Genomic DNA, 12,266 nt, shown 5'->3' on the forward strand with positions numbered 1-12,266 from the left:
TGCCGCCCTCACATAAGCCCGCCATTGGTCCCTATCCTGAGCAAGATTAATCCAGTCTCTACCATCATATCCCACCTCCCTCAAAGGCAATGATAATACGAGGGGGATCCAGGAAATAACGACCGTTTTGTTGTAATAATTAAAAAATATATATTTATTTGAAAAAACAAAGTCTGTTACATAACTGAAGCTTCCTTTACTTCTCTACATAATCACCACCTACATTTAAACATTTGTCGTATCTGTTCACTAGCTTTAGAATTCCCGTGTTATACTCCTCTGCCGCCAGTTCATTAAGCCAGGTGTTCCCTGTCTTCTTCAACTCTTCATCACTTCCAAAACGCGTACCACCCAGAAAGTCTTTCAGCTTAGTGAAAAGGTGAAAATCGCTAGGAGCAAGGTCTGGACTATAGGGCCAATGATCAAAGATTTCCCAACCGAATTGATCCAGCAATTCTCGAGTTGAAGCAGCAGTGTGCGGGCGGGCGGGCATTGTCGTGAAGAAGCACAACTCCTCTCGAAAGCATTCCTCGCCTCTTGTTTTGGATGGCTTGCCGTAGTTTTCGTAAAGTCTCACAATAACGATTTGCATTGATCGTAGTGCCTTTTGGCATGAAATCCAGCAAAAGAACACCTTTACGATCCCAAAAGACAGTAGCCATGACTTTTTGTGTTGAGAGAGTCTGTTTGAATTTTCTCGGTTTCTTGGGTGATGAGGGATGATGCCACTGACGTGATTGGCGCTTGATCTCTGGGGTGTTGTGAGACACCCAGGTCTCATCACCAGTCACAATTTGATCAAGAAAGGCGTCTCCATCTGTGTGATATCGCATCAAGAATGTCAATGCTGAGGCCATTCTCTGAGTTTTGTGTTGGTCACTCAGTTGCCGTGGAACCCATCATGCACAGATTTTGTGGTAGCCAAGATGTTGCGACACAGTTTCACCAAGCAAAGAACGAGAAATGTCAGGAAAGGCAATATGCAATTCGTCGAGTGATGTGCGCCTGTCTTGCACTTTAGTCTTCAGGTCTTCTGTGATGAGTGATGGGCATCCGGGTCGAGTTTCATTGTGGACATTTGTTCGCCCATTGTTGAACATTTCGCACCATTTTCTCACATTTCTTTCATTCATTACAGTATCACCATACACTTCTTTCAATTGCCGGTAAATTTCTGCAGGTTTCAAATGTCGGGCATTCAAAAATCGAATCACACTCCTCACCTCACAGTCGGCGGGATTATCAATCACGTCGTTCATTTTGAAGTAACACAAAATGCACAATGGCGACTTGTTGCAACCAGTACTCACAACATTATGAGAACACATGTTAAGGAAGCCAGTTGACCTTCAAACAAGGAAGGGGAGTCAGCTGCGCGGCGGGTATGCGCGAACGGTCGTTATTTCCTGGATCCCCCTCGTATCTTTGAAAAATATTGGAGTGCAAGAGGTCAAATGACTTTGTTAACCGTCTGGCATTAGAAAACAACAACATATTTCCAGCTTACCTAATATCATTCAGTGTAAATAACTTGTGATGATGATGATAGCTGACATTTTAGAAATACTGGGCGGGAGTGAAATGACCGTGCAGATTGAAAGGGTCAATAGAATGCATTAAAAGAAATAGAAGACCTTTTATGCCTTCATGAAACACTTTCACCCATCACGTCACTATATGATATGACAAGGCTGCATCACTACATGCTTTACATGGTCCTGAATGGGACCTGTCCTGCCTTCAGTCCCTGATAACAGTCTTGAAAAGTTTTTTCTATTTCAAGAGATTAAAACGTATCTCAGGAATAACTTGTACAACAGTAGGTTGACGTTGTTAGCCTTAATTTCCATCCACAAGAACATCAGTGAATTAATGAGAACTCGTCCCTTCTACAAAGACATCATAGACGCCTTCGATAAAATGAAGAACAGAAAAATTCATATGGTTTACAGACAATTAGGTGAGTTATAATTTCAATTTGCAATAATTAAAGTGTCTCTACTATTGTTACCAGTGGTACTATTAAAACAGGTTGTGGTTTAATTATTATTTTTGAGAGAGAAAACTCCTTGCCTTGGCAAGTCATCTCTTTATTTATTCTAGAGTTGTCACTGTTTCCTAGCTAAAACAAGAAAATAATTGATGAAATAACAGAGTGCTGTGACATTGAAAAAGACAAAATTCTGATTTTCACTCCTCAATTAAACTCTAAAACGAGCTATGAATTCCACGATTAAAAATGTTAAGCATTTCGCCATATCTCATCCTGAGTGACGAACTTCCAAAAATGTCCAGCAAAAAGTAGTAAGTTTTCAGATTTATTCTAAATGTTTTATCTAGAGAGCTGCAGAATAGAGCTTACAACTGGTTTTCATTTGACCGATCAGAGAGCATCTGACCGAATTTCAGCTGGTTGCCTCTGATGGCTAGACAGAACACTGACATTTTCTGGGTACACAAACGGAGTAACAATTGAAGGAAATTTACCATGTGTAATTTAAAAAATGTATTTGCTTAATATAGGCCTAAATTGATTCTTTTATTACACTTATCTTTATAACATATCAATCATGTTCAGGTAAAAGAAATTAATCCTCATTTTTTAAATGCGACTTTTTTTCCTGAAATTTTAGTTAAAATTTAATTATGATACGTGAAGATATGTCTTTTGACAATTATGTTTACATTTCTTCATATAAAGTAACTACTAATAGTTAAAATTTAATTATAGCTTAATTAATGTTAATATTAGAGGAGAAAAATTCGCTCCGGCACTGGGGATCAAACCCAAGTCCTTGGTTCTACATACCAAGTACTCTCACCATTGAGCTACGCCGAAGTTCAATCCACAGCACTAGATCGAACCCCTCTCCTCCAGTCTTTTTCCCTTTGTGGCCTGACTCTAAGTTGGGCATGTATGTTGACATTTTATAATATCAAGTCAACTCCCATTATACAAGGAGCGCACTCAGTTGAGTGACTTGGTGGCTGGGATTCCACAGTAATATGCACAATAATCTGTACAGTTATATGCAATCTTTACGTATATTATTTGTAGCGGTTTCTGAAAAATTTTTCTTTTGTGTGATAAACTTTATAGATAATATAGATGCGCAAATGGACACCGGTAACAACACAGGAAATAAGTGTAATGCATAATATGAAATCTGGTGTGTAAAGAAATGCAAGGATATAATAAATTACAATTACTTACTAAATAGAAGAGCAAATAAGTACATACATTCTATTGTAACATTTGCACTTTAAACTCAAAATGCATACCTCTAAAACAATAGATAATGCCTTTTATTACTTTAAGGAGCTGCATTATTTATTTATCGTTATTACAGTAGATTAATTGCATCATAATGTATAATTTTTCTTGTAGTTGTTTTGTATTTCTGGTGGAGTGGATGGCCTTAACTCCACCAGAGTAAGTAAATAATTTCATTAATAAATCATTTTTAAGAAGATATGTTTTGCTCTTGATGATGCCAATTGTAATACATGAATGAATGAATCAATCAATCAACTAATGAATCCATGAATGAACCAATCAGTCAATGAATCCATGGATGAATGAATCATGAGTCAATGGATGGATCGATGGATGATTGATTGATAGATTGATTGTAGTGAAAGAAAAATTATCAAATGCAGGTAGTAAGGCCGTAAAAAGCATTACGAGAGGGGTTCAGCCGGCGCCGTGGATCGTGTCCCGGCATAGCTCAGTTGGAAAGAGCGCTCAGCGCGCAGAGCTGAGAGGTCCTGGGTTCGATTCCCGGTGCCGATACGAATTTTTCTCGTATTAAATAGTAAAAATTATCATTTAAATAGTAGGCCTACACGATGATAATTGCGTCTTTAGAAGGGCTCTTGGAACTCCTGCATTGCTCAATGTTGTCTGCCCACAAAGAATGAGAAACAACTCGAATATTCGTTAAACTGAACACTGAGACACTTCTTGAGATGGAAGAGCTTTGCATACTGACTACAGCGCCAGGCGTTTAATAGCAATATATAATTTCTATTTTTCATAACCGATTGTGCACAACTTTAGTTTTATCCACCCTGTGGCTCCTGAGAACAGCCGACTTAGTGGTGCTACAGATTGTAGCGCTTGCTTGTTATGTCAAAAGTTGCCCGACAAAAGCTCTGACCAAAATAATTATTACTGCTGCTGCTGCATTTTTTCTAAGTACTATTCCACATGGTCCAGCTTTCATAGCAAGCTGTTTTCTTTCTTTTCTTTTCTTTGTATATCTATTTTACAAGAAATTATAAATTTGAGATGAGGGGTCCAACTTCTTTCGATACATTTTAAAAGTTACGGGCATTGTTTGGATGAGCGTTCAAAATAGACGTGTATTTTTATTGAGCTGTAGATATTTGTCACCGATAGTCTCTTTTTCTTGTTCAAATTTAACACATTGAATAAGACAATGCAATTCCAGTACCGGTATTTTATCTGGACGAGTTATAAATAGGCAGTAATTTAAGTAGTATCATGCTTCAGTTTTTTTTTTTTTTGCTTCTTAATTTTTAATGTTTATTTTAAGAGTTGAGAGTTGATGAGTGGAGTTGTGTTGAAAATACGTTGTGAGTTGGTTAAAATGTATGGAGAAATTCGGACTTTACTTTTTTTTATTGTATATAATCTTTAGTTTTTTATTTAGTGGAAATGCTGGTAGAAAGAAGTATATCTTGGATGTTCCTGAATAGGGAAGTCCCTCAAAAAAGTCTTATTATTATTGGTACTGTCGGAATAAGGGAAGGGTTTGAGGAAACAATATTTCAGGACAGATCTACTGTACAGGACGTGATTGCTCTGCGACAGATTTCAAGAAACTATTCCAAACAAGTTGTTTTAATGTTTAATATTTTTATTGCATTATATTTTTTGCTATTGCGGATATGATTGTTTTCTTTTATAATTAAAATACCGGTATCATATTTCCTTCACAGTATCTGTTATATGACAGTGGTAGTCGCTTATTCACTTGGAAGTAGGTTACACGACACTTGACAGATGTCAGCACTCTTATGCTTTGCCATGTGCAGTATTTAGTGGAGAATTCTTGAACTTAGTGTTACGCTAAATATGTTATATTTTCGTATTAATATTGTATCTCCAGCAAAGAAGTATTCGCGTCAAAACTGCTGCGTTTGTAACAAAGAAAATAAAATAATACAAAATTCTTCCATTAGTGGTTCCGATACTCAGCTACAATTTGGAAATGAATAAAATCCTATAAAACATGTTTTTTATAGACTATATTTTTTGTGATATCCCTTTATTTCGTAATTCCTTTTCTTATTCAAGAAAAATGGTAATGATCACGATTTTGTATAATAATTATGTAGTTTATGAGTTGCTTATACAGGGTGTGTTAAAACATAAGGACAGTCGTTAACGAGGTGAACAGGACTTGATTTGCTGCAAAAAAATGTTAACACAATTTTTCCGAAATCGTCTCCGTTTTCGAGTTGCGCCAATAGATGGTAGTACCTCGCTTTACCAATTTTCATAAATGACTGAAGAAATAGATTGAAACAAATAATCAAAGCAGCTGATAATTTGAAGTAGAAGCAAGAAGCGGGCACCTTGTTTTTCTCTTATGTAGGCTCTCAACGCAACAAGATGGTTGGTCGGTTTTCGTCCTAAAAGACGAAGCTGTCCTGTCTTGTTCTTGTAACATCCTTATATCTTCGTTATGGATGAGTTTAGTTCAGAAGATGAACTATTTACTTCCACTGTTATCAAAGAGAATTCGCAGTCACAAATGTACAGTAATGTAGTAAGGAGTCTTGCACGTCAGCCTAAAAGGCTTATTGTGCATCCCCATTGGAATGGACACACTAGCATTGTCTTCCAAATTCTGTTCCTTTGATTAGCAACAGTATTTTAGTTCACGAGTATGGGGTGAGTTTAATTCGGTGTATGTTAAACAAAGCACAAGCATGTAGACTATAGTCCAGCCAAGTTCCGATTAGAAATCCGAACTACTAAGCTCGCATGTTTCCTATTTGTAGCGATAGCAACGACCTTATCTCCAATCGGTAATAAGAAGTTGGTTGGCCTATAGCAGTGATGTCAACTGATGCCCATAGGAGCAAGCGCGCGCTTTAGAGCCCAGGAGAGCCTGAGCGTTTTACAGCGGAAAGGAAAGAGACAGACAAAAGAAGTAGTATAATGCCGCTTGGTCGAGCTATATGCAGGGATGACCAGCACTGATTCAATGGATAAAGGGAACAGAACTTATTAAAACTGTATGCATGTTCATTTTTCACAAGTTTGCTTTTTTATTCAAAAGGAATATTTTCTCAACTTTTTTGTACAGAAAAGTGAAATTTTCAGTTACGTTTGTTTAGTAGCATTACAGGTACTAAAACAATGTTTTCGTAAATCTAATATATCGTAAATACGTATTACTGAAGATAGTGTATTAAAATGTTTGAAAATGTTTGTAAGGAAATGAATTAACAAAGCAAATACTGTTACATCACAAACAAAAGATATGTGCATATTTGATGGTAAAACGTCAGCTCTATAGCTTCAGCAGATTTCGAGATAATTTAATATTCTGATAACAGAAAGTTGCGCACCAATATCACCTAAAAGCATAATGTGATAAGAGTTTTATTATGTAATATTAGTTACGGTACAGAAACATATACCTAGACAACTTTGCTTTGTACTATAATATTGTTTTGATTACTTTTATAAGGCTAAATATACCATCAATATCAATTTCAACTTATCATGTCATATTCAGTGTCTTTCTTTGGGATAACACTTTCTTTATGAATGATGTGTTTAATTCACTTAGTACAGTATAGTTATAGTTATTGTGGAATTTGTGTGAATATTCCTTCATTACTCTTTATTATGTTCTTAACGTTTAAAACACAACTGCAATATTAGGCTAAGGAATAGGTGTTAGTACTTTTGTTTTACAGACAATATAGAAAATAACAAACAGAAAGAAGCCATATAAAAATAACGACATAAAATTTCACGTTCCGTTTGAAGTTTGTGCACCACTGTTTTTTTTAATCCAACAGGCTGCTTATTCCTCCTAGCATACCTAGCGCTTAATGCCCGCGCACGACGTCAAGGCCAGAAAAATGCGCTTGCTTTGACATCACTGGCGTGTAGTATACTAGAATGTTTTGGTTAGGCTCGGAAAATATATTAATAACGTTATCAATGAAAAACAAGTGCCGGACGCTTCCATTTGAAAATTAACACACGATAGGCCTATAACTATATAAGTAGCTGTTCATAATACGTCACACATCGCAGATATTCAATTGCAATAATGTCTGGTGGACTGGAAAAAGGGCTTAAGTCGCTACTTTTTGTGATATAATATTTCCTTCATTAAACCAGTTTTCTAAAAGAGATCCTAAAACCAGTGACTGCAACAATAAAGAAATTCATTAAATAGCCGAAACATGTCTTTTCGGATTTACAGCAGGTTTAAATCTCTGAAAATTGCTCCTGTAAATTTTGCATAGAGTGACTTAAGCCCTTTTGCCCTCTCACCAGAAAATTATTACGTTTTTCCACTTTTCTTTCTCTGCTAATGTACGGATCTGCACTTGTATGATGTTATAAAGTTTTATAATATTTTTGTTACTGGTACCGTAATTTCTTGTTCTTGAAAATGATAATGATACTGAGTTTATTTATTTTTTATTGCTATGGCAGCATAGACCGGTACATAATGAAGTTCATTTACTCATCTGGCCTTTTATTCACGTATTTCTTAATTGTGATTGTAATTTGAAATGTTTAAAATTATAAGATGAGGATAAAATCGTGAATGAGGTATCATGTGTCGTAACCAACTTTTGAACTTTTGAGACTCGATAAATTGCGATGCAGTTGCAGAGTGTGATCCCAAAACGCTTTAAGTCCATGTTTTATGAAAGAACTGGACTAGTTTTTTTTTATCCACTGCTCTACGGACTGAGCGAGTTTTCAAGTGACATGCACAATAACAACGAACTATTAAACAAGAATTTGCGTTGTTTTGGAAGAAAACAAGCTTAAATATAATGATAGAGGTTAAAAACATAGTCATATACATGTATGAATCATAAAAATGGCCATATGGACTGAGTGAATTTTGAAATCATAATCTTCAGTTGATGTAAACATTGTATGATCCTTTGGACTCTACAAATTGCGATACAGTGGATGTAAGCACTTTGTGCGGTGCTGCCATCTGTCGGTGCCGAAGAGTTCAATCCAGATTATAATATTTATATTATATGGGGAAGACATGGGCTAATTACACAAAATCGTAATCATTAGCATTCATAATTTTGAATTACTTAATTCTATATTTATATACAACTTCATTATTTGTTATAGCTGAGCAATAGCTTTTTTTCTCTTTGGCCACGGATAGTATCATATGCATGATTCTCTTCCAGTTGAAGGGGGCTGTATCTTGTGGTGTAATCTGTAGTAATGGCTGTATTGAAATTAAATTTTAATTTGCTTCAAAGCGATGTAATTTTGCGTGTTTAATGTGTACTTGTGCACAATAGATGATATAAACATTTAAGAGTATACTGAAGCAAGTGTATGTTTGAGTACGTGCTCTAATTTAATATTTATTAATTATTAATGTGATATAAGACATGGGTATAAAATCGCGAGTGGGATGTAATGTATACGTTGTAACCAATTTGTGAACTTTTGGGACTCGATAAATTGCGATACAGTTGATATAACCATTATGTGATCTCTCGAGATTCGATAAATTGCGATATAATGGATATAACCAATTTGTGAACTTCTGTGTCTCGATAAATTGTGATGCAGTGGATGTAAACAATCTGAAAATGTTTCGGACTCGATAAATTGCGATGCAGTTGATATAACCACTTTGTGATGTGCGAACTTTTGTGACTCGATAAATTGTGATGCAGTGGATGTAAACAATCTGAAAATGTTTGGGACTCGATAAATTACGATGCAGTTGATATAACCACTTTGTGATGTGCGAACTTTTGTGGCTCGATAGATTGTGATGCAGTGGATGTAAACAATCTGAAAATGTTTCGGACTCGATAAATTGCGATGTAGTTGATATAACCACTATGTGATGTGCGAACTTTTGTGACTCGATAAATCGTGATGCAGTGGATGTAAATAAACAGAAAATGATTGGAGTTCGATAAATTGCAAGATGCAGCGGATGCATTCATTATTATTGAACTTCTGGGACTCGATAATTGTGATGCAGTGTGGATGTAAAGGTATGAAACTTTGTCTTATGTTACATAATTTTCATAAAATAGTACGTTTGTTAGGTCAGTGACCGGCAGGGTTGTTGTGGACGGGCCAAGAGCGGCTGGCACTTGTGAGAGTACAACCTGAGGGCTGAATTTATGACGTCACGAACTTGTCTGCTATAATGTTAACTTGCAGCAGAATTATTCATGAAAAGGCAGAAAAATATAACTTCTTCTTCTTCTTCTCCTCCTCCTCCTCCAAGCTTTAAGTCTTTTAAGGCTTGTTGCGGCTCCAAATTAGTTGCATTCATTGATAGCATTAATTTTCTAAAAATGTGCAAGATTTTGTCTTAGTTTTACAGTCTAATGTTTCCTATGGCAAATCTATAAATATCGTTTAATATTGTTGTCAATTAAAATTCCTTCTTTTGATGTGTTATAAGGTGGTTAATGGGTGAAATTTCTATTTTCGACAATTTTTAAGTTAGAGATTTCACATTTTGTACACTTCATCCCCTCGCTATAATTATTCTTGCATATAAATTTCTTTTTAGCAGATGAATGGTTTTTGAGTTACTGAAATTAAAAAAAAATGCGCATTTTTCAGAATCTGTCTCCTTTCACAAAATTTAAGTCTCATACATCTAGAATTTAAAATTTACATCTATAAATAGAGATTAATTTTTTTTTAATATATGCAACTTCAAAACTTAAATTTTTAGTGTTCACTAAATTCGTTTTACCTTTTAATTTCGAAAGTATTCAGTTTATCAAAAAATGCTACTTCTTTTCTTTAACCTCAGTTTATACTGTAGAACATGTAGTAAAAATTTAATGTTCCTAGGATCGAAATTGTAAGAACTTTCAACATGATGAAATGTGTTGAAAAAAGCGTGCGATATCAGCTTGTAAAGTTTGCATGGAATTCAAATTCTTGAGTGCAGCCATTTAAATATGACGTAGTTTTGGTTTCCAAGCGCCGCAGGATACTGAAACGTGCTCAAAGTCAGTGACGTCGCCAGAATCAGAGCAAAGGGGGTGCGGATGGGGTGCGAGCTGTAAAAATGTGATACATAAAAAATCCAAAATGTTCTCTCATGCAGTTGCGCGCATACTATACACCTGTTTATTGTCCACACCTGTGGAGTAACGGTCAGCGCGTCTGGCTGCGAAACCAGGTGGCCCGGGTTCGAATCCCGGTCGGTGCAAGTTACCTGGTTGAGGTTTTTTCCGGGGTTTTCCCTCAACCCAATACGAGCAAATGCTGGGTAACTTTCGGTGCTGGACCTCGGATTAATTTCACCGGCATTATCACCTTCTTTTCATTCAGACGCTAAATAACCTAGATGTTGATACAGCGTCGTAAAAACCCCAATAAAAATCTGTTTATCATTACTATGTATTATTATTATTATTATTATTATTATTATTATTTATTGTTGTTATCATGGCATTTTCGGGAGAGAACCCAATTCCAAGTAAGATCATGATAAATAATACTTTAATTGAACGTGTTAATTCAATTAACTATTTAGGTTATAACCTCTCTTACATCACTGATGAAGATATGTCAAACAAAATATCTAAATTTATAAAAATCACTGGCGTCATTAAGGGAACCAGGTAGTGATTAGAGGTCAAAAATCTGATTTCTTATTTTGTGTTTTAAAAAAGTACAAAACTTGCTCTTTAAAACAATATAAATACTGTGAGAGGTATTTCTGGAGGTAAGCCCTTTAAATAACCTCTTTAAATTTGACTGTGCATTTAATTCATATATATTTCTGTTTTTTTAATGCAGTTTTCCATAAGTCGACATTTTTCAAACTTAAGTGCATTTTTCTCTGAAAGTAATGAATCAATTTATATAAAATTTTTACAGTGTTTTCTGCAGCTTATGTACTACATAGTAAACCTACGGGTTTAAGAATATCGCAGACATAATACGAGAAAAAAATACATTGAAAAAAATTCCAAAAATATTAAATAAAGTTCAATATTTTTCTGTTTCACTAGGGATGAAATATTTAGCTAAATTTTGCTTTAGTATTTACAATACACATTACTATATAACTTAAAAAAATTCAAGGTATATGAGTGAAGATGTTCGAAAGTAATGTGCACCTGAAGAATGAGGTACATTTAACAAAGTGGGAAAACAGGTTATCAGTTAGGGCCTTTCTTTTGCACTTGGATACGAAACTAATTAGTTGTCTTTTATACCACTGAATTCAGAATGATTGATTGTATCACATGGCAATTTTTATTCCACTCTGAACACTAAAAGCCTAGAAATATTGAACTAAACTTTTGTACTGAAATTTTTTAATCGCACAGGCATCACTACCCAGTTCCCTTAACGCCGTCTTCAAATCCTCCCATGTTCAGAAACATACAAGGCTAAAGGTATATAAAACACTAGCTCGACCGGTCCTCACTTACGGTAGCGAGGCATGGACAATCAGAAAAGCTGGTGAGCAAAGGCTGACGACAGCGGAAATGAGGTTCATGAGACGAACAGCGGGATGCTCTTTGCTGGAACACCGTAAAATGTGGACATATTGCAGGAACTCAAAATGGATCCTATAGTTAATTTTGTTCAACAATATCGACTTCAGTGGAAAAAAAAAAAACATGTCGAAAGGATGGATCGCACTAGATGGCCTAAACAGATTCTTACTTATGTACCAAGAGGAAAGAGGAAATTGGGAAGACCACGAAAGCGCTGGCATGAGACCGTAACAGATCCTGTAGGGTCTAATACGTGAGGGATATGATGATGATGATGATGATGATTATTATTATTATTATTATTATTATTATTATTATTATTATTATTATTATTACTACTATTTTGACATTATGAAAGAACTGCAGATTGAACCGATTACGGAATACCTACAGAAATACAGACAAAACTGGAGATCACATGTCATCAGAATGCCTCGTTCTAGAATTCCATGCCAAATTTTAAATTACCATCCTGTGAGCAAGAGATCCTTGGCAGACCGTTC

The sequence above is a fragment of the Periplaneta americana genome, chromosome 9, assembly GCF_040183065.1.
Source record: "Periplaneta americana isolate PAMFEO1 chromosome 9, P.americana_PAMFEO1_priV1, whole genome shotgun sequence".
Taxonomy (NCBI): domain Eukaryota; kingdom Metazoa; phylum Arthropoda; class Insecta; order Blattodea; family Blattidae; genus Periplaneta; species Periplaneta americana.